This window comes from Cygnus olor, chromosome 17 (genome assembly GCF_009769625.2).
Source record: "Cygnus olor isolate bCygOlo1 chromosome 17, bCygOlo1.pri.v2, whole genome shotgun sequence".
Classification (NCBI taxonomy): domain Eukaryota; kingdom Metazoa; phylum Chordata; class Aves; order Anseriformes; family Anatidae; genus Cygnus; species Cygnus olor.
Genome location: NC_049185.1, coordinates 2,267,678 through 2,292,074, shown reverse-complemented (window position 1 = coordinate 2,292,074; position 24,397 = coordinate 2,267,678). Strand labels below are relative to the sequence as shown.

Sequence of the window (24,397 nt, the reverse complement as noted above, 5' to 3'; positions counted from 1 at the left end):
AGGAGATAGGCTGTCCTAGAGTATGAGAAGAGACAGCTCAAAGCTGCTTTGGACACTGGAACCGATAACTTTGCAAACAGCAGAATAGAATATACCTTCTGCAATGTATTTAGCTTTTGCGTTGATTACACCTTGAAAAGGAAGAGGTTTAAAATAATTGTTTCCCCTTTTGTATTATTTTATCTTTGAAAAGGGTAATTTGATTCTTTCAGCATTTCCATTGAATAGAGAAGACCAGAAATGCATTAAAAAACAAACCACACATAAATCATGTAAGCAAAGCAATACCTCTCAAAACCTTTTCAAAGCTTGAGCCAGCACCACCTCTCTGAAAAAGATGCACTTCACATATTTAATCAACCTCGATCATTCCATCCTATTGTCTCTCACATGCAATTTTTTGAGTGAATGAATAATGCCAGATCAAGTGATGTTAATTAATTGCTCACTTTCCTTCTTACTGCGGCTTCTCTTTAAGGCTATGAAGGGGGCAAAGACAGCAGGCAGGCTCCAGCTCTTGGCATCCAATTTGAGCTTGAATGAAAGAGAGGTGACTTGCCCAGCATTATAAAAAAATATATAGAGAAGCAACCAAACAGAAACTGTAGAACCTAGTCAAACACTTAAATTAAAAGGTCTTTTGCCCCATCCAAGATTTTTAAAAATAATATATCTTTAAGGATCAGAATTCCAGACAAAGGTGTTTGTAATACTGCATTTTAAATTGCTTGTTCTGTAAAGGAAATTAGTTTTAGGTAGTAAGCCAGTAATTTAAGTAGTAAGCCAGTAGTAAGATGTAAAGAAAGTCTTCCTATATGACAAAAAATCTATGAGTTTATGTTATAATATCTGTTTTCCAGAAAGACTTTTACTCTCCTCAATCCCATCCAGTGTTATTACTGTGGGAAACTGCCTGTCTTTGTTACAATTAGGTAAAAGAATTTTCTACTGCATCATTAAAACACAGGTAAGATGCATACGTTTTGATTTTCTTCTTCATATTTTATCATTAACAAATAAATAAATTGCCGTATCTAGAAATTGGACCTGAAAAGACTGTGTCCTCACGTGCATGGTCTCATTGAAATCAAAGGAGAGTAAAGAGCACAGGACTTACAGTAGGGTGAGTTTCTGTTCCTGGAAATATGCATCCAACTGCACTCAGCAAGCATCTGTAGCACATGGATTTAGCTCTTTCTTCAGTTTGCAATGCATGAAGAGTCCAACTCCTGTGGATTTGTTTCATCAGGTCCCCTGAACTGACTTTTGTCCTTGCAACAGGAGAAATAACATTTCAAAATTAGTAATGTAATTACTAATGAAATTTGTAATTACTAATGAAATTTCTACCATTTCCAAAATTGACAAAATCATCCAAGCCCCACTGATTTTCAGGAGGACTGCCAGGTGCCCAGGTCCCATTCCAACAAATATTTTCAAAATTTCACTCTGTATCTTTATCTATTTGGCACATATGTCATGGAAATCATAGAACGGCCTGGGTTGAAATCTGAACTGGATGCCTTGTCTTGCCCTCTACCTTTTCTCAAATAAAGTGTTCTAGGGAGGAGGACACAGATTTCAAAATGGCTACATAAATACTTCTGCTGGAAATTACTACCAAAATACAATTACACTGGTATTTGTGATTTTTAATTTGCTTTTCATGCTACCTTAAGCATGGACACACACACATACACAAATGTATTTGCGTGAGTCTGGACGGACAAAAAAAATTCAACAGAATATCCAGAACACACCTAGGTGAGATTTAGGATTTTATTCCAATTAATATTCACTGCTGCTATTTCATTGGATTTATTCATTCTAATTAGCTGCGATTTAAAGAGAAAATCCTGCTTGCATTGCCTCGAGGCACGCAGAAGCAGCAATTGACGTTGGCTTTAACACATTCTTCCTACACAAGGGAAGGAAAAGTTACCTTCCCCAGTACAAATACTGAAAGGATTCAGACCCATTTCATCCTAGGGGTCTCCTCCCTCTGGAATTCTCTGCACGTGACAGAAAGGATGGATTGGAGGGACAGTGACAGCTTCCCCAGCCAACCATTCCAGCCCAGCTGCTAATGGAAGGCAACGCAGACATCTTTAAGGCAGCACTGTAGGGAAATTAATTCTTCCCACATGCTGGTAACAGCCCTGCCCGTAACCCAGGCTGCAGGGATTTGTCTCTAACGGCAAATTTTAGCTAGCAGGTTTGCAGAGTTATTGCCTTGTGATGAAGTCAGATTAGAGAAGCTAGTCACAGAAGTGTGCAAACCCTCGCCAACTTCTCCAACAGACCACAGACTATTCACAGTTCCTCCAAGAAAATTTCGCGATCCCATAAGAACCAGCTTAAAATGGTTGCTAGCAGCCCGACTTCAGTCCTGGTCTTGATCTTGGTCCTGGGCATTCAAGGTAAACCAGAGGAATATTCTTCCCTCCGGCCTGTTCTGTGTTGTCTGAGCAGAGCCCGTGCATGGAGCTCCCATAGATGTCAGTGAAAGTTTTATGCATGAAATGAATGCAGAAAGGCAGCTGAAATCTGCTCTGCGGCTAAGGCATCTGCATTGCAGATTGGAGAGGAAAATTTTGCCCTGAGTGCCAAATCTCATCTTTTAAGAGGAAAACTATTTTTGTTTTACACAAGTGCAGAAAATGATCATTTGGGTAATATGGAACTCAGAAGTTTAAAAGTTAAAAAATGCAACCTTCCTGTCATTTCACAAAGTATTTTAAAAATACTTCATGTATTTATTTATTTATTAAAACACTTCTATTTCCACATGTTTGTAAGACTGACAGTAACAACATATGGTATAAATATATATATGTATATTTGCTTACTAATTTTCAAAACAATTTTGAAAACCTAAGCTGATGTGCAGCGATAACTAATCACTATTGATGTGGGGAAAGGCAGCACCATTAAGGAGCAAGAGATAACTGTACCAAAATCAGAGGAGACTTTGATAGCAGCAGTGGACAGTCATATCGGGATCGTGATGTTTCACTGCAGTTTGGAACACAAAGAAAAGCGTGCCATGTAACACTTAAATTTTGAAAACATAGTCAAGGATTTAGAAGTGGGTAAGCACTCATTCAAGTTTGGGGTTACGTTTCAGATCTAACACATTTGGTCATGACTATCATGAGTGCCCTGGAATACTTCATTCCATCTTTACTGCAACCTCCACTGTTTGAAAAATGAGCGATGGGGAAATAAAAAGCTTCCTTGTTCTTTTATTCATACACTAGACAATGCTTTTTCCTTCTCTCCTCCTCTTTGCCCCACATTAATGACAAATCCAACATGCAATTTTCTGTCATTTCAAAGCCCAGTTTAAGTATGGGTTTAATGAACACTTACAAAGAGTAGGTACATTTATTGATACACCTGATGATCTGAAAAATAGGTACTTATGCTTACAAAGTAAGTGTAGTGGAAGCTTTGTGTTATATTTCAGCTGGAAATGGGTTTCTTCACTAGAAATATGTTTTGTAGCAGTGGCATAGAATTAAGAATGCAGTGATGGAGCAGTAAAACAGACAGGTTCAGCAGTGTCAATGACTGCAGGATGCAAAAAGAAATTGCTTTGACACATAAACTACTTTTTAAAATCAAGTATAGTAAGTCCATTCAAGAAGCTCTAGCCTCAAATCCCATATCAATCAGTCTTTGAGAATAATGATAGAGGACAGCCTCTTTTTGTGTGCACGTGACAGTGCTTCAAGCACTCCTGCTACTCCTTTTCATTACCCTGAATATGGTGATGCCTTTAACAGATACCTGCATCGATGATAGAGGAAATTATTTACATATTTGTAAAATCCTGTATGTGAGCAACCACCTGCTGCTCTACCTGACCTCAAGTAATCTCCATCGGTTTCCAGATGGGCAGCTGAGTTTGTGAGTTGCAACTCATGCTGAGATCTCTTCAGCAAAGTAGTGTATCCAGCAAAGAAGTAAAACAGATGACAAACCCAAACAACGTTGCTTCATATTAGAGTTCAGTAATACTGCTTTTCATAATTTGGCTTTCTTTTCTCTGTTGCCATCTATGTGCTTCAAGGAGATATTCCTCCCAACAGCCCTTACGTTAATCCAGACAGTCTCTGTTGGCTTGGATGAAGCAGATAATGACTTAATCTGAGATTTGATGTAATAGTAAATGAAAATTGGCCCTGACATCAAACGCATTTTGGTAAAGGGACATGGTCTTAATTATTGCCTGTAAACAATCCATCTGTTCCCCTGAAAAAAAAGGTTTTTAAAGTGTTCCGTGTATAATTTCAGAAGATGGGATCCTGTAATGTTTTCTGTTCGAGATGGCTCTTCATAATTCTTACTGTGATTGTCCCTGTTACATATACCAAAAACTGACAATTAATGAGCAAATGAATAAGACCCACCTATCAGCCAGGCACTGGCTGTACTCGTATAGCAACAATTACCTCACTATCTGCTTCAGAAAATGAAAACAAGGAAAAAACCAAACTCTTAGTGACATACTTGTTTTGAACATTGTGTGCATTTCTTTCCCCCTGTATCAATACAGTTAGCTCATGTTCTTTTTTCATCAGGTTGCAGTACATTTCACTCTGTCAGCATGATATAATTTGCAACTGAGGTGATATATCTCCCTTGTTGAAATAAAGGATCTTTTCATACCGCTTAACAAAGCTCTGATTCTAATCACATTCATCACTATTTGGTTCTGAAATTTGCTGGAATATTTACATTAAGGAAAACAAAGCGATCTGAATAGACAATCTGAAAGGGAAAAACAAGCTTTACAGATTAAGAACGTGGCTATATCCAAACCCTTGAGAAGCTGGTAGAACCTTAAAAGTCGCCATTAAAATTCTTCACTTAGAGCTAATCTCTCTTTCAAAGATTTAGCAAGGAAAAAAGGGTTTGAATGAGACAAATCACAATTTCATAACAGTTAAATTACTTAAGGAATACTTACATAGGATTTTGTCTTATCCTTTCACTTGGTCCAGGAATGATGGATTCATTATATGAATTGTGATTCATGAGGGAGGGAATGAATAAGGAGGTGTGGGGGACATTTCTTTCAGCTAACAGCAATTAACATTTTGAATGGACTCACTGTATACCTTTCTTACATAGCTATATTCATATTTTAGAACCAAGAAAATTTTAGGAGTGTTTTCCATCAAATAACAGCCTTATTTGCCAAAACTGATGCCTGTAATTGATCTTTGTACTTTGTATGAAAAACAACTTGTGAATGAGAATGACCAAATTTATACTCATGTCACCGGTATGCATACTTGTAAATTAATTTCTAGGTAGCATTGTGAATGCTGTGATACGTTTTTTATATAATGGTCCTTAAGTTCTTTAAAAGCACCAATTACCTTATTGCATAGGGAGTATTGTCTTTATTTCACATGCGCAGACACTGAGGAGCAGAGCCATGCAAGGACCATGCAGCAGTGACAAAGTTGTATTAACTGGTTATCTTCAGCTTGGAGAAGGGGTAAAGAAGAGAGATGTAAATCCCGAGTAGGACAGATGAAATGGATGAAATATTAATATTTAGCGTTTCTCACATTACAAGGAACAAGGATCCATGGTGAAGAAATGCAGTAATTTAGTTTAAAACCAGACAAAACAAAGATATTCTCTTTTAGACATTTCATAGTTGAAACTGTCAAATTCATTGATGCAGGATTTTGTGGAGGCAACATGACTCGAAAGGGCTTAAAATATTTCATGGAGGACTGATCCACTGCTACTTATTAAACATGATGACTTAGGTGAGACCCTCATATAAAGACACACTATAAACTACAACTGCAAGGGGCCAGGAGGACACGAAAGCAGGACTTTATCCTATGCATAGTCTATATGCAGCTCTAGTTTACCCAGCACAGCAGTTGTTGGTTGTATATTATTCAGGTGCCATAAATACACAGAAGTCAGGTGAGCTGCCCTGACATCCTCAGAGTTTTCAAAGAGAATTTCTACTTTGACTGGGAGTACAGGGATAAATAGGGGTACGTTTAAGCGGCCCTCTGCGGGAGGTCTGGGTTCTGAAACAAGGTCACAGCATGGCTTTGGATTCTGGGTCCTCATCCTGGGGCAGGAGCAGCCAAAATACCACAAGGATAAGCAATCTGAAATTACAAGATAATTTAACCACTTTAAAAAAATAATTATACACAGCTTCTAGCCCAAAATTCATCTTAAGTCATCTTAAAATTCTTGACCCACATCCAGTCAGCTTTCTCCTTTTCTCCCTGATCCATTCTTTGAGGAGGAATGAAGAAACCACCACAGAGCTGTGCAGAAACCCAGGCATACTTCTGGTACATAGAACCGGACATCTGAATAGAGACCTAGTTTCCTCTCCCTACTTTCTGCTCTGGAGAACTTCGTTCTTCGGAGAGGAAGGAAGACACCAGGTTCCAGGGACGAGATGATCCTGTAAACTTTACATTTGCTGTCGAGCCCAGCCGACGGCCGTCCCGCCTCAGAGCGCTCCTCCTTCCCACAGCCCCTGAGAGAGCGCAGGCCGTGTCCAGCACTCAGGCCGAAGAAACTCTCCGACTGCATTCCCCAGCTCCGCCTGAACTTTCGACCCCATTGTATACTCTGATTACTGGAACCAGCAGGATTATTTCCACAACCCACTTTCTAGTATGTTTTGCTGCTGCAGAGTGATATGGCCCGAGTGCTACTCGATGCTGCAGTTTTCGTGTGGCAGGAGCTGTTCAGCTGCCACATTAAAACTTGTATGGAATAAAACGGTGCTCCTGAACTCTCTGCAAATACGTGACTATTATTTCCAGCAAAACAGCTTTTAAAAAAGCAAGCTTTCTGCTGCTGGAAGCTCCCAAGACATTGCAATAAACAGTTTTTGAGTGGTTCCTCAAACTCATCGACCCTGAAGTCAGAAAAACAGCAAGACAAAGCCAAAGAGAGTTTTCTTCGTGGCTTTATTAATTAAGCAGCTGCTCCTAAGGGATTAGTAGGCGTACACCCTGCTCCAGAGACGTATGTTCTGCCCTTGATGTACAGCAAGGCATTGTCTGTGTCACATCCAGCTACCAGAACAACGGCACCTCTGTAGCAAGGCATCTTCCATCCCACCCTGCTCCCAATTCTAATCCTTCCCCTTGTCTGCCAATACACCTTCTTACATTTAAGTTGTCCTCAAATTGCCCTGGCCTCAGAAGTTTGTCATTTCAGATGAAACACCCTAATAAGCAGTGCCATTCACATCCTTTGGCAGGATGGATATGAAAATGGTATGTCTGCTCTTTATGAGACTGAACTTACCCAGTTACACACACCATAAGAAAGGTAACATTTTCACCCTTCCAGATTGCATCCTTTCTGCTGCCCTCAACTCTTGAATTCCTTTCACAAAACTGTAAGTAATAGATAGTGTCAAGATTCCCAGCAAAAGATTACAGAAGCCTCTTGTCATTCAGCCAAAGAGTACAGACCCTTTGACAGAGGGCACGTGTGTCTGCGCTGCTGTGTGAGCACGGGGCTCTTGAGCCCTGCTAAAATCAGTGGAAGTACCGTGGTAGAAAAGAAAAGACTATCAGGCACCCACTGTTTTATAGGGGGGCTTGCTTTGGTGACATTATGCAATGAGTGGTTTCTCCTTGGCAAAGCCCTATCTTTATTGTATGTTTTACTAGGTCTGTCTAAACCTTAAGTAAGTCAGGTAGGAGCTGACCCAGCAGAGCTAGGCATTGCCATTTGACTGCCAGGGTTAAACTGACTTCTCTTCTACTTAAAGTTTATTTCCAATATCAATGTAGCTGAACTTTTCCTTGTAATTCTGAGTATAGTTTTAATTGCTGTCTGAACAGCCACCACTCAGCAGCTTATCTACATTACTGCTGCTTGACAGGACTGTAAAAGGAGAGATAATCCCAATAGCAGGAGATCCACTGCCTTAATGGCCATTGGCTTCAATAATTAACAAGCAAGGAAAAGAAAAACAAATACCAAGCGCCAGGCCAGTGGTGCTGGCCTCAGAAGAATCCCTGGTGCAAGGACACCTTCTCACTGGTGCACTGACCAGTCACACTGCTTATTTCTTTTCTATGTGATGCCTCTTTCTTCTCCAGAAATCTCTCTGCTTTCTAATACCGTGATGTCCCTGCATCTCCAGCCAGAGTCCCAGACCTTCATCCCAGCCATTGTCATCCTTGGTGTTCTAAGTTGAATACTTCCTTAAGCACTACCCAGTTACATAACAGTTGAAAAAAATGTACGAAATATCACTTAAGAGAAGCAAAGAAACAAAACAAACTATACAAGAAAACTCCGAATAAGGCAAACATCCTGGGGTTATGATAAAACCAAAAATGACTGAGTTTCTCCATCAAGTGAAATTCACTCCTTAGTTTACCTTGAGCTTCCTATATATCACCCAAGGACAGGGAATTCATACCACCTCCTGGAGGTACAATGAAATCCTAACGCTCTTATTCCAAAGAAGAGGTGCAAAAGCTTTCAGGAGGGTTGTGTCCTGAACATAAACTTCCCAGGCTTTGTCCAAAGCAGAAATCACTGGTGAATAACCCTGAAGCACAGCACTGGATTAAGCTCGAGGACATTTGCAGAGCAGGCAGGCTAAATCACTTCCAAGTTTGGCTATCTCCATGGTCGCACTGATCTGGAGCAAGTGAGTTGGGATGCTTTCTGCAGACCCCTGCCATACTCCCCGGCCCTGTGCTAAGAGGAGATGGTGAGATTTTGCAAAAACACTGGGGTACCATAGGCACTAGATGGGTTGTTTTGGCCAGTTTGCATACACACTGACCCTAACACAGGGCGGGATGAAAGAATGCACAGAAAATGAAACTGATCTAGACAGTATTAGGCAACACTGTGAATAGTTTAAGCACTTCTACGAAGCACAAGGAAACACAGCAGCAGGATCTGTTTGTTCTTCTGGGGTAAATATCTCCGCTGTAGAAATCCATAACAAACACTCTGTAAAGAGCTATAGCCCTGTGTACTCCAGATGGCCCCTGGCCAACATCACTTACTCTGTAGGAGCCTCGTTGGAGACATTTTTGGAACCAGTCTTGACTGACTGACATTCATCCTTCTCTCTCCTGCTATAAAAAGGAAGGATACATTTGCCTGCGTGTTGTTTTTAAATGAGCTGCTTTTGATAGTGTTATGGAGGAAAAATAAACGTACACATTATTAATAAGCCACTGAAAATAAGGTAGTGTATCTGGAGTGTCTACATTTCAGCCTGTTCATAACCCAGAAGGAAATACTTTTATTGCCATGTCGTCAATGCCAGAATTAGTCCCCAGATTTTGACTTGGGTTGTTCTTCCTCCACACCATCAGAGAAGAGAATTCATGCAGCTATTTTCTGGAAGCAGAGCATGGTCAGAACACAGGACCTGGACCCAAGACCTGAAGTATAAGAGACTCAGCAGACACAGGACAAGATGGTGCATTGCCCCTCTTGAAAGTCTTTCCTTTCCAACCCTGCTTTTAAAGCCACTCCATCATCAAATTTCCACACATGGCTGCTCCTTCGTTTGTGAAAGGGATGAAAAGCCATTAAAGTTCTCGTAAAGTCATCTTTGTGATTCTTCTTTCCCCAGTACTAACACAAATAGGATTCTCAGGACCCAGAAACTGGGAACTCTGTCATGAATTAAATGTGTTTAGTCTTAAATGACTTTAAAGCATCCGGTTCCAATAAAGTTATTGCAGTATTTCAGTTTTATGGTACATACAATTAACATGCACTCTAAGTTCACTGAATGCTTCAATAAACACGACAGTTTGATGGGCTTTCTTCTTCCACCCTAGCAATAGTTTAACTCAGAAGTAGCCATTTCCGCATAAAGGGATATGAGATGTTCCGTCTCTGGGGGTGCAGGTGCACGGGAACATAAGGGAACATTGTGGAAATCGCAGCGCAGCGAGATTGCTGTTTTGTTCAGAAATCTGTCAGGGCTCCAAAACGAATGCTCAGATGATCAAGCTGCCAAGCAGGAGTGGGTAGAGGAAAAGGGTGAAGTAGGAACTCTGAACTGCATTACAAAATTCTGGAGTGACATAACAAGCGAGCGTACCTAAGTCCTTATAGTTTCAGTAAAACAGCCACAAAATATGTCTCCTTGAAACTCACTTTCATTGCTGGGCTGTAAATAAACTTTGTCTTCCATGTCTGTCTCTGCAACAGGCTTTTCCTTATGAATATAAAGGCCTGAGGTCCTCCGTCTGCTCGGTGTTTCCTTTCTCGTGTGTGCTGGAGAGCCGTTCCCAGGGCTGGGGAAACCAAGAGAGGAAGGTCTGAACAAGGATGGCCAGGGACAGAGCAACTGTTAGAGGAGAGCCTCTTACTAAGCTAACAGGTTCAGATGGATTTGCTTTTCTACGTATGTTGCTACCTTTAGGCCTGAAAATATTACTTTATAAGGAGACTGGCCTACAAACACCTGAGCCAAATTCTTGGCCAGGGCTCAAACAACACGATCTGGAAAAATAATAATAATAAATAAATAAATAAAGATACATAGAGAGAGAGTTTTCCTTTATCTACCTGCATTCTCCTGGGAACAGGAAAGCCATCCTAAAGTTTTCTTCTCTAAGCCACCGACACCATGCTTTTCCTCCCCTTGCTTGATCCTACTGGCATTGTCATCATTCAAGAAAAGTTAATTTATCCACCCTGAATTTACTTTCTTTCCGAGACAGTAATTTCAGCAGGCATGGCTTAAAACTGGGTCCTCCTGCCAGCACTGCTATTGGTCTGCTGTGACCTTAGGCAAGTTATTTAACCTCTGAATGTCTCAATTTGCCAGTCCGATGAATGGCGATGAAAACTGTTTCATGATAATATACTTTCTTAAAAAGTTATTAAATACCTTGCAATTGCTGGATAAAGATTATTTTTAACTGTTCAGCAGAATGCCTTCTCTTACCAGACATTGTAAACAGCTACTGGCCAAGCCTAGAGCCCAGACACCTCCGAAGTGACAAGTTAATTTTCTCAGCAGAGCACCACCACCTTATGCACGTCTCAGCCTTGTGCCCTCCTTTCCCAGACACATGGTCTTTTCTGAATTCATTTCTTAAGCACAGTGAAATACACGCTTCTGGCTGCTGAGCCAGACAGTACTTGTTTCTAGGTCAACCAGCCATGATAGCTTATTTGAAACGGGGGTGAAATAAAAGATTGGCTTATTTAATTTTTTAATGTAACTGTGTTCCATTCATTCCTTCTTTCCAATCATTCACCTTCAGGAATCATCTTTGATTCTGCTTGCTCTTGTGTAATGCTCAAATTACCAACAGCTGATCAAATAGCACAGTTTCTAAGCAGTGACCCCAAATTCTTGGAGAGCCACAGAAGACACAGAAATGTGACCTGACCTGCTTAACCCTGTCTGACCTTCCTTGCCACGCAGTCTGACCTGACCTCACTCCTTTTATTCTTCCCAACACACTTTAATAGAATCCACCGGAGGAAAGCAGTGGGGGGAGAAGTAGTCAGCCTGCCTTAACGTCTTATTTCAGAGAAGTGTTTCCTTAGCTAAACATTATAACTCTCAACAGTGATTTCCAAATTGCTGGAACATTACCTCCCACCTCGTCACTGTAATCAGCTCTTTGCTTGGTACATATTCGAGAGTATTCTTGAGCCACCATGCCTTTGCCAGCAGCAAATTAGAGCAAACAGAACACATTCCTGTGCAAGAATTTCTTGGTATTGCAGAAAACTTCCTTTTCTGTAGATAAGAATATTTGGGAATTTTACCCATCAGTTTGATAGATGCTTCCACTCTGCTCAGATTTGTTGGGAGAGGACTTGGAGGTTGTGGTTTGTCCTGCTGCTATATAATCCTTATCATGATATAAGAATAAGTAACCATAAAGAGTTGCAAGAGCAAACCACCCCTGGTAAGAAAGAGCCAGGATTAGCAATAACCACACTACTGGATTTTAGCCAGTGACTCCTCATCACTTACTCCTCTCCCTGTTTCAAAAGCACAGAGATACTTCTGCCTTTCCAGGAGACCTGTATTTGCAGGCAAGTCTGAAAACTCAGAGACATAACAGATGTCTCCCTTCCCTTTAAATTTTTGCTTTTCTCTCCACTTATATAATGCTAATTAATTTGGGCTGAAGATAGCTGAAATCTCCTATTCGTTGCTTCCACAGCATACATTCCAGCCTTGCTGCTCTCATAAGCAGTCTGATCAGCATTACTCTGTATGTTCCTGCCAAATGCAGTGCTATTTTAACTAAACCCCATGTCTCCCCTTGCCCCCATAACATGAAATATCACTGCTTTTGAATGGATTCAGCGTAGGATAAGCATTTACACTAAGAAGTGCAAGTTGGTTTCCAGAACATGCACTCAAAAGCATTTCCCAATCACTATAAAGAAAGTTTTCTGTCTTCCCAAGGAGAACAATCTAAAAAATCAGGCACACAGAAGAGAAATAAAACTATTGAAATGGAAGGCACCTACGCCAAGGAGCTCCTATGTATGGAAATTCACCTGCATGGTGAGGTTCTACCAGAGGGTGGGGAAGAACCCAAGGGAATATTGAAGACTGCATCTGAAAAAATGGGTTATCTCATGTCACTATGTTGATCTGGAAATCAGGACAATTCTGTAATTTTGGCGTCACATGATGTGTGGGAAGAGTTGGCAACACAAAGCTCTAGCTCTCTCCAAGCTCAGCTGGCATCAGGAAGACCATGCCTGGCTGGCAAAATGGATGTTAGAAAAACCAAGAGCACCCTGACCAGATACTCCAGAAGAATAACGCCGGACTGAAAGAACCCGACACCCAAAGCTAGAGTCGGCACTGTGAAAAGTCAAGCCAATTTTTAACTGTCCTCTTAAAGGGAGGTTTGGAATACAATATAGGTGTCCCAGCAGACTTAGAAATGGACTATTTTTTTAAGAGTATGAGAAAGAAGACTTTGCTAACCAAAAGAGTCGTCTTGTAGGGGGATGAGTTCCAGCTTTCAAGACTTTCACAACATTTCTTCCAATAGCTCCATAATGAAAAAGGAAAAAGTCATGGTGCTGGGCTGGATACCTCATTCTGAAATTTCTAACACCCACCGCATCAAGTTTGCCTTGCAACATTTCTAACATCAAGGTAGTCTACATATCCCCATATTACCAAGAGCCTGGACATCTGTTTGACAACTGTGTGCTGCCTCCTCTTTTTTCTTCCTGCCTGCTTGTTTCATACTATAAATCCTTCAAGATAGACTCTCTGTTTTTGTTGTTTGGAAAACACATGGCAGAGAAATAATAATGCCGCCACTGCCATTGTGCCACATCACCATGGCTTACTTCTTCAGCTTTTTACCACCAGAAAAAAAACAGGTCAAAGTATGTATTTTATATATGTGTAGAAAATTTGATTCAAGAGCCTCACCCTAGCTGCACACATCATGCAAAGAGCCCATTGTAGTGAAGGACAGAATCTTACTCAAGACAAGACCTGAGCTGGAAACCAGAATCTGGAAGGGGAGCTGTAACAAGTCAGATGTGATATGCACTGACATAACTTCTCAGGGAAGCCTGCACAGTAAACTCTTCCTCAGTGCCTGCCAAAGGCCAGTGTCATCATTCCTCATGTTACTCTAGGAGCCCACAAAGTAGTTACTCTTAATATTAATTATTTTTATTGATGACTATTCTGAATCAGCCATCAGGTAATGAATAAGTTCCTGAATTGTCTTCATAATGCTCATTTTTTTTCTTTGCATCTATTGAGATATCCCTTAATGAGCCTGAGAAAGTGTGATTGAACGTTGGCACAGGAAGAGGACTTATGCAATGAATTACCTCCAGCGAAGGCCTGAGTCTGCTGCTTTTAGCATGCCTCTGCTAATCCAGTGTGCAAGACGAGCAGACCTGGGGATGAGCACACAGCTATGCCACTGTGTTAGCAAAGATCCCCTGTTGGACTGGATGAGAGAATGGAGAGGTTTTGTTATTTTTGATGGTTAAAGAAAAGTACCTGGTAAACAGTACACATCCTATCAGCAGTGCAGAAGAAAGACATCAACCGTGCAGAGAAACGGCAGAAAAGAATCTATAGAAAGTGGTGGAAAAGTATAGGCAGCGATAAACACAGATAGTATTTCCCAGAGTTTGATCAAGATTTCTTCATGTTGTGTTGTTTGGTCACTCTTTTCACGCCCAGATTTTCCCAGTGTTTACACCTCAGGCTCATTTCGTACTTGTTCCTGCCTTCCTTTCCTGTTTATTGCCTTTTTCTACCTCTGATCTACTTCCAGAGTCTCCTATCCAAAAAAATCAAGAGCAAGAATGATTTTTTTTTGCTGTCCTTACCTTCCTTGTTCATTTTATTTTTAACCATTTGACTTCTTATCAACTGCAGGCTCCTTTGGAAAGACTCCTGTTTTGATTTCACTCAGTGGGCCCAGCTGTGGACCGCTCAGTGCCCCTTCACTATAACAAATACGTGTCATTAATTAAATACATTCTCAGCACTTCAAATGTTAACAGCACAGGAAAATCCTGTTTGAAATTTCAGGAAAAGAACCTGACCATCCTTGACTACAGATCTGCTTAGTTTGATTGCTCTTAGTCCTACTTCCCCACTTTTATACTTTGTCTCCTGAATGCCATTTTCTGAAAACAAAAACTACAGCAGGTATTTCCTGAAGATATTTGCTTTCTCTGCTTCAGTGCCTTCCTTGGCAATTTATGATCTTCCGTGCAAAATGTTTTTTTCCTATTTATTCTTGGTTTCCAAATATATATATATATATATATATAAAAAAAAAACTTTCCTCCATTTATTTTTGTGTCAAAAGCCAGTCTAAATGCCTACGTCTCAGCTTTCCAGAGTGAGATTTATTTGTCCTAACCCAGGCACCTCTGTCAGGGTGATACAAGGAAGACATCTAAGTTAGATCAAATGACTCTCCCTCTGGAATTGCCCTCCAGCCTTCCCAGACTGCAGGCAGAGCTCCTGAGTTATTCCTCAAGATGGATGCCAAAGCCCTGAGTTACCCAAGCGAAGTCCTCCTCAGCACCCCAAGAACAAGGTAGACAGCAAGGACAAGGACTCTTTCCATTTTCTAATGCTCATGACGCACAGTCAGACTCAGAGCGAAGAAAGGCACTTCCATGATCTGCAACCTGGCAGCCCCTCTGCTGGACAGGCTCCTCCACCCAATTTGGTTTAAAATCCCAGAATCATAGAACAGTTTGGGTTGGAAGGGACCTCGAAGACCATCCCGTTCCTGCCCCCCTGCCATGGCAGAGATGTCACCCACTGGATCAGGTTGCCCAGAGCCCCATCCAGCCTGGCCCTGAGCACCTCCAGGGATGGGGAATCCACAGCTCCTCTGAGCAGCCTGTGCCAGGGCCTTACCACCCTCCGAGTAAAGAATTTATGTCATCTAATCTAAATCTCCCCTCTTTTAGAGTTTTAAAGCTTCTTTTTAATGAAGCAGAGATGACTTTCAGTTCATAAGAACACTCTGGAGCTCTGACAGGTAGAACTCACCTTTCTTACAGTAGCCAGCCCCTGCTGCACCTCTGTACAGAAATAATTCGAGATTTATTTGTCCAGAAAGGACCAGCCTTTTTGTGCATCTTACTCATCCTACTCACCTGGAAAAAGGAGTTTTGGGCTCTGATCCCTGCTTCCAGGACTGTTCTCCAAGTTCACATCAGCCAGTAAGTGAATAGTTTATAATAGCCCTAAGGAGCAAACATGCATAGCTTCTAGTTTACTGAAGTCCCTGTACTTACGGATCCTGAGGCTATCTTTAGACAGTTGTTCCCTCACAGCCTCCATGGACCTTTTGAATCTTCTCACAAGTGCTTGTCTCTTTACAGTAAATAGACATGGGAGTTGAGATGAAAATTATTCTGCCTCAATCATTTGGCCTCGATACCCTGCAGACAGCTTCCCTCTGAAGGAGCAGTATCCAAGGCTGGTAGCAAATTACACAAATAACCCAGTCAGTTTGGGAAAATTCATCCCTTGTTTCAGACCATCATCATTCCCCAAAAGAACAGGCATCCCCTCACATTCAAGGTGAGGCAACCAGGGGAGAAGAGAAGGATGAATTTTCGTTCTCCATCAACTCTAGTATTTCATCCTCTGTTTCTGCTTGCATATACACAAACAAACCTAATGATATAAACTCGGAGAGCGCTTTACACTGCAGTGTACTCCTTTCTGGAGTGGAAACTGATAGATACAGAGAGTTGCAGCATAGTGCTAAAAAGTGATCAAACTGTTCAGGATAGTCAAAGCTGGGCACTCCTTGTACCTGAAGCTGCAGAGGGAATCCAGGCAAGCAAAGCCCAAGAACTGGAACCTGGCCAGCCAACAGTTCTCATCTCTTGCAGAAAGTGCTAACATGCAATGGGAGGTCAGAGCTACAGTCTTAAATCTCACAAAAAAAAAAAAAAAAAAGGTTCTTTCAGCACAAGTCTCCCTAACACACCAGCGAGAAGTGCTGCCTATCTGGTCCCATTATGCAATTCCTAATGCTCATGCTTTGCCACTTGTACTCCCACGCCGTAACAGCACACACTGCTGGCACCAGCTGAGTTAAGATCTGCCCTTCACATGCTCCTGCGGTGTTCCCAGCACACAGGCAAAGATTTCAGGAGCACTGCTGTAAAATGAAGGGTCAGTCTGTCAGGTGGAGGACGTCGTGCCGATTCCACCCCGTACTGATCCGATGTGTAATTAGAGAACAGGGCTTGAGGCAGTGCTGGTCACAAAGAACCCAGTGCATAAGGCTTTCTTCAAAGATGAAATTTCCTCCTTACCAAAGTTCATAAATAACTTTTTAAACCTTAAGCAAATAAATTGGCCATTTTTCTTGTCATACAGAACCAGTTTTTCTCAGCGTAAAGCTACGGTGGCTCAGCTCACACAAAAATCTTGGGTTTGTACTGCTCTGATTCACAGGCTGCCAATGGGGAAAGAGAAGGAGGACATTCAACTTTTTGTGTTAGCAGGCACAGCACACTTGATCTGTGCCTGTGGTGATCCTGGCACCGTCAGGTATTTCTGATCTGTGGGACAGCCCCCTGAGCAGATATCTTGCAGCACTCCCCTCAGCCTGTCACAGGAGGTACAAAGCTCATCACTAACAACCAGGCAGCTGTTTTTAAAACACACTGAGGCAGACTTACGTGGTACCTCCAAGTATGTGCCCAGCCACTCAGGAAGCCTATATCAAAGCTGGGAACCCATCCTGGGTCACCCAGCAGTCTTAGGCAGCAGCCAGACCATCCTTCCCCCAGCTTCCCGCAAAGCACTTATTGTATCCTCAAAAAATAAAAAAATTAATTATTAAAAAGCAAAACATTTATCAGAATTTAACAGCCATGAAGGGGAATGTTCAGCCACAAAACGTATATTTTTAATAATTAATTGCTGCTTTATTTAGCACAGAAGCTACTGTCTTAAATCAAAATTAAACTCTTGTAAGCGAGTTCCTTGAAAAGGGCCACTCAAATAAAGTGGCATATAAACATTGTCACAGGAAGAGGAAAAGTAAAGAGTTCTATAAAAGCCTAACCTGAATACAATTGGGAAAAGGCTAAAAGGCCTGTGTTTTTTTTTTAACCACATGCACATTTTCTTCTCAGTTCCATACCCTGGATGTGACCTCCACAGATTTATCCCACTCCATGCCACCATTTCCACCACCTGGAAATGTTCTCTGGGCAGCACTGCAGGGAGCCAACGGGCCTGCCTACCTTGGCCATCTCTCCTGACAACACTGCGACCACCCCGCTCCTCAGCATCCCTTCCTCTCCCTCCTGCTTCTCACGCCACCACCACCACCACCGGGCTCTGCTGGGCAGCTGCAAGAGGAAAAAAAAAAAAAACACGAGTTATTTGGCTGAAGGCAGAGCAGGCAGCAGAACTCGTCAGAGTCGGGTCTGCTGCAGGAAGTTGAAGGGGGGAAAGTGGGGTAGGGTACACAATAAATAGCATAGAAAGAGGAAGAAAACTTATTTTTCTTGATTACTTTCCAATGCACTAATAAAACCTGCTTACTTCATTTACTCCTGAGAGAAATAACATCTCAGAAGTGTTTTGCAACCCAGTTACCATAATGCCACATTAGTGCAGGGGACTAAGAAAGTGAAAACATGTTAAAAGGAAAGACTGATCAGGCTGTCCGGCTCCCTTAACCAGCTCACAGGCTAAACTAAACGATTACGAAGGAGAAATAAACTGCATTAGCTACAGATTTGTAGCAATAATTTAATTTTTGTACCAGCTTGATGCACAGCTACAGATTGTCAGTGTTGATTGCTGGGTACTGCACCATTTTAGTTTCTCAGAGCTTTGGCTGGGTCTGGAAGCCCAAAAACCTTTTTGTTTCGAGGGTTGCTCCAGACTAAGAGCAAAGATGCACACCCAACACTCTCATATGGAGACATGGTGCTCGTTCACTGCAGTCCATGCCAACCTAAAATGGAAAAACACATTCCGTAAATAGTATATTCTTTGAGCCCCCCAAAAAATTAAATTAAAAAAAAAAAAAAAGACCAAAAATGTAAATGTGTATTTTCAGGGGTCAGAGTCCCCTACAATAGATTCTCTCACTCGTGAGCCTGGAAGTTACTGATGACCTTCAAGCTAAAGGATGTTAAGGCAGGAGTGGAGCCATAAAGTGGGATTTACAGTCCAGGGTAGGCACATTCCTTTCAACCTGCAATTTAATCTCAGCTTTCTTTGAAATAGTTTTATGGTATCTTTGAGTAATTTTATTTGCTTAACCAATCCTCAGAATCTATTTCTGAGGCATGTTTTCTAGTACATTTTCAATTATTTTGAAATCATTAGTATCTCTTTGCTCTCAAAACCAATTCAGATTTCCACATAGATGATAACAAGGTGGAAAAAGTATTGACAAAATCAAGATGCCCCTCCACACAGGAAAGCTGAAGGCCTGTAACTATGTTTTACTATATAGAAAAAAAAAAAGTTGGCTACTCCCTCCCTCCCTCCGTATGTTGTTCTTTCTCAAGAGCAGCTTAGTAGCTGATATAAAAGGCATGTTGCAAATCAAGCTCAAGGTGCACATGACAGACGTGGGACTGGAATAACAAGGATATCACAGTCTAGGATTCAGGTATAAAAGCAGAAGCTGTATGAGAACCATCATCCAGGATTATAAGGAACGAAATATGTTTGCAGAACTGCAGGCGGCATTGCAAGCAGAATTAATACTTGGAAAGGGAGAATTTGAGAGCTCCAGACCAACTAGCAGAATGGTGTGAGGAGTTCAAGCCTGCTCCAGCCGTCCTGTTTCACTAGGTACCCATAAATACGATAACCATAATCTTTTCCTTTAACTGGTCACCTCGTTTGTGGCAGTTGTAAAAGAAGAGGCATGACTAGCTGCAAAGGGGAGTTTTACATATGAGATAATTCTGCTCATGAGAAATAAATTAGAAACATTTGGAAAATAGGGTGTGTAAGTTATTACTGCCTGAGGGCAGCAGGAAATTATGAGAATAATAGTGTATGCATGTCTTTTGCCATTATTTACCTTGGCATTCAATAAGCCATGTGCAGTTGCCAGAGCAACTTCCACAGCACATGGTACAAAAGCTGTACGTACACGCTGCTCCCTCGCAGACAGACACCCCCAAACCTTGAAATAGCAGGGCAGCTTTCAGAAGGAGCCTGGAGAGAGCCTGCTTCACGAGAGGTCTTCCTCGGTTTTGGAGTAAATAAATAACTTCAGGGAATCCACCTTCTGGCTGAAAAAATGTTCGCTACAGACCCTATACTGAAACCTACACAGAGCCTTTAGCTGGAGCCAGAGCATGGCCATGGTGCCCCAGGAAAGTTGCATTATCAACACTCTGCTAGTAAATGTTTTCCAGCAGTACCTGTCAGAAGTGAATCCGACGTTGGATATTGAATTCTCAGGGAATCTGGCTTCAGTTTGGACAGCCCCTCATATCTTCTGCTTTCAGACACCGATGACCTAGGCATTGTCAGAGTCCAAAACAGAAAAGAAACTGGAAATCATAAAGAGGGGAAAAACCTGAGCAGTTGAGACAAGGGGCAGAGCTGAAGTGAGCAGCCCCAGGCTTACTCTCAATGTCAGGCACCAAAGGACCTGGCACTTCACACTGAAGGCCAGCAGCTGGTTATCGACTTGGTAAGGTAACCAAAAGGATGATCAACACACAACTTCATTTATTTTTCATTAACTTATTTAGAAGAGTTCCAGACAAGAAAAAAAATATGATGTAGACACGAGACCCTTCCCAAACTTACAAGATGCACACATAACATCTCAAGTTGTCTTTATGTAGTACCTGGGCACCGGCAAACTGGTCTTGCAGGACAATGCTGCTCTGCAGAAGAACTTCAGGAAAAAAGACAAAACCAAGGAAAGATATTAAAAATTAAGTGGGATGCAAGCAGCAAGACCAAAAGGGAAGGATGGAGCCAACAAAATCAGTTGCTAGAAATGTTGGAGTTTTATAAGTAGTAATTGTATGGGGGTTTTTGAGGTGGTCTTAGGAAAAGAAAACACCTTAAGCTGTGAATGGGTTTTATGGTTGTGGATTAAATATATAACAATACTTAGTGGGTGTACACTGCTGTGCAAAAGGAGACTAACAATTGCAATGTTGCAGTCACTCTGGTTGTTTACTCTACCATTTACTGAATTGTGGGTTAACACAAATGGGAGGCATTCAGAGCACATGTGTTTAGGAAAGAACAGCACAAGATCAGAGCTCCGTAACCTGAAATGACAATGACATGAGTTATAAGCCCCAGCACAGCGTGCTGAATATGAAGTACAGGGTAGGAGGGAACACCAGGGCAGTCCAACAAAGAGTCTGCTATGAGAATGGGGCTTCAGCATCAGTGTGGTGCCAGCGCTGCTGAAGAGCAAGGGTTGTGCACAGGGCCCCACGGGAAACCTGCACTGGCTTGATAAAACTAGGACAAAATGCAATGTTGTGAAGTTACATCCAATAGAGAAAAATCTCTTCCTTTTCTCTTATAAATAATACCACATAGCGAGGTTATCCTCAGAGTCACATCATTTATTCTAATGAAAACATTCAGATTCTGAAAAGAAAAAGGGACACAATGTTAAAGATGAGCAGGAGACCAGTGAAAGAGACAAATTAGTTATTGCCAGAATTTTTCATTAGTTATTCTCACACACAGTAAAGTTCACTTTCCCTGTGCTCTCTGAAATTTATTCCTCATTTTGTGTTCGACCCTAGGATCTCAAAGTAGTTTAGAAAAATTAGCCAGTGGAAAAGCTGCTGGAAGAAAATAATATAAATAAATGACTTGAGTTAGGGGTTTTGTTTTGTTTTTGTGTGTGTGTGCATGTGTGAAAAACAGTGAATTTTCAGAATTCATGTGTGGTATTTAATTTTTTCCTTTTCCTGTTGCTTACAACAAAAGCTGTTGTACGTAAGTGCTAGTGCTTTGTCCACTCTCAAGATCTTGTAATGAATCTCAGTTTTATAACATTTTCTTAAAGCCCCAGTTTCTGTGGCCACAAAGCTGTCCAAGAACCTTTGTTTCAGTAGATGGAACTGTGAGTTTATTTGATTTTTTCAGTTGTGGAGAACAGTGAAAAAAAAAGAAAAGAAAAGAAAAGAAAAGAAAAGAAAAAGAACCACAGTTTCATTAATCTCATGTGGGTTTTTGTTGTTGATGTTGTTTTGGTTTGGTTTTGTTTGTTTGTTTGTTTTTATAATTTATATTTTAAAAGTACTGGTAGATTTTTGATTGCTTGAGGTTGAAATATGGATATTAGCTTATGCATGGTCACGTCACAAATAGGGGTATACGTGAATACTCCTACCCAAGCTACAGCATTTGCCATAATTCAGTTTAAAAAGTATCACTCAGGAACACACACAGCATTATGTAACTTAGGGGGCCTGACGAAGCGCAATAAAAAAATAAACCAGCATTCCACAAAACAGCCCATATGCCAAAAGCTGTGGGCACAGAGCAATGAATGGGGAGATGTGCAATAGCTGGAATTCATTCTTAGGGAGACACAAACCCACAGCAAGTAATTCTGCAAGCTGGGGAGACTTCTGGAGTGGTTCTGTGGCAGCTTCGCTCATCTAAGAAATACCGAGCATAGGTGACTTTCACTGACCTCAGTGGAGCTGAGCACCACAAAACCTTCTCCAGTTTGGTCTGTGAGCACCGGAAGCATGAAAGTGGCCCCAAATATTCTGGAAAAGTCTTACCTTCCTCTTTAGAAGAGGTAGGATCTCTTCCCTGATGGACTCTAGGTACGTGCATACCAACAGCTTTCAGATAGGGAGAACAAAACCAAGATATTGCAGACACCTTTCTCCTCTGCCTGCAGAAAGGCAGCCTCACAGGCCAGTGGAACAGAGTCTGCTTGCCACAGATAAACCAGCCTGTGACTTTGTTTCTTCGTTTAGAAAGTGAAGAGAGTACACATTGACTTTGCAGGATTCCCAGCATATTCTTACGGCAGCTGAGATCTTCTGAGCAGGACGTTATAGTCCCAGGACTGAAGCCCCAGTCTCTTCACCTCCAGAGCGAAGGATTTCCTTGCACCAGTCACCTCCTGTTGAGCTCCTTCAGAAAAGGCTCCAGAAACGTGGTGTCAGAGGATTTCACTAATAAAAATCTCCTGCCTTTTTACAGCATTTGAGCTGATGTTCCCCTAAGCTGCTTCTGTGCATTTGCAGTGAAACTGATGTTTCATTTCTCTGTCCAAATATCTGCTATGAGCAGAGTCGGGCTTGGCTGCCAGAGTTTTAGTGACCCCAGTTGGAAGATGCCTCTTGTAAAGGCATGTGTCCCATCCATACTTCAGGATGCCTTCAGCCAGAGGCAACTTCGGAAGAGGTCACTTGCACCAAGGGCTGAGGTGTGCGGATGGGAGCTCTGAGAAAAGCCCGGAGGCATTGTGTGGTAACACTGGTACCCACAACAAACCTGCTTGTACTCTTCTGCTTGCCTTGCTAGTCTGCATTGATACGTGTAATACAGAATCATGTCAGAGAAGCAGAGAAGTTGAAAACTTTCTTTTCATTTTACAGTCTAACAACAGGCTTGTTAAACTGAGGCAGATTTGAAGCGAAGTCGAGCTGACAGCCTCTCTGGAAGGAGCCGAGTAGCAGGGATGTGATGCTCAGCGGGCTCGTCCCAAGCTGCAGGAACACCGTGGGGCTCCTGTGCCCTCCGAGGCAGAAATTGCCCTCCGCACAACGAGCAAAATCAATGAAAATGCTGCAGGGGCCTGGGGCTGCCAGCTGAGAAACACTCAGGAGTGCTATTTACTGACAGAAAGGGGACATTTTTCTGCCTCTAACCTGCAACTAAGGAGGCACGCAGGGCTGCTGGTGGAGCCACGCAGCGCAAGGGGAGGGAGCACAGCATCAGCTGCTCAGCTCTTCCTATAGAGCCTGGAGGAGTTCACCTGCCAGCACAGCCCCTGCCAAAACCAAGTGAGGAAGGAACAGCTAATGGACTTGATGCTCATCTCACATGGCTATTGTGCATTTACCAGGCCAACGCAGAGCTATTCCTGTTGAAATCAAGAGAGATAGAGATTGGCGGCTTGGTGGGGAGAGCTGGTGGAGAGGTTTGGCTGGCAGAGGGTAGTATTCAGCAAAGAAGAGCTGGTCAGCCCCATAAATTTTCTTCTCTTGTACATATAGTAGTACTTTTGAGCAGATTCCATGCAAATGCCCATGAAGGGAGGGATCTACTGTTCACTGGACTTAGGGACTAAGGCAAAATCCTGATGTTGCCCAGTGGGCTGAACTGAAAGTAGTGCAAGCAGGGGCAGCCAAAACTGAATCTGTCAGGCATGGTGTTTGGGATCACATTCTGTCACTTGCTTTCTCATCTTACCCCTCTCCATGCAGAGGAAGACCTGTCTTTTTCCCCTCCTTATTCTGAAGTAGTATTCAGTCATCACACACATTACAGAGTAGCAGACAGAAGTGGAGAGTAGGCAGGCACTGGCAAGCTTCCTGCAGTCTTCTGGTATGATTCATGTTCCTGTACTCTGACCTGGAAATCCTAGCGTTCATTCCCCTTTCGCAGGAGAAGAGAAGCAGTAAGATAAGGAAGAAAATGTCAAGACTAATTTTACCCACATTACATCTAAGGCAGGCTTCCACTATATCATCTTGTGTTTTCCTCCCTAGACCCATGTCATCCTGATTACTGTGATGGGAGAAAAAGGATTATTTTGGATATTCAGATGTGTAAAAGCCAGACCACGGTGAAGAATTTAAGGTGGAGTAAATGGAACAAATTCCATTTAAGACAGCACAGAATACATCAGACTACAACAACCAAGATAGTTGTAACCCAGATATA

General features: G+C 42.0%; 1 long non-coding RNA gene across 2 annotated transcripts; it reads right to left on the bottom strand.

The window, feature by feature from the left end:
• Positions 1-1,120: 1,120 nt before the first annotated feature.
• LOC121079835 lies at positions 1,121-21,091 on the bottom strand. Of its 2 annotated transcripts, none has more exons than XR_005825186.1 (4): positions 19,924-21,091; positions 18,297-18,491; positions 17,770-17,877; positions 1,121-1,271 (listed from the first exon to the last, which is right to left on the bottom strand). It is a non-coding gene; the product is annotated as an uncharacterized LOC121079835 (long non-coding RNA). The 2 variants fall into 2 exon arrangements; XR_005825187.1 differs by lacking the exon at positions 1,121-1,271 and adding an exon at positions 17,301-17,335.
• Between the last annotated feature and the right edge of the window lie 3,306 nt (positions 21,092-24,397).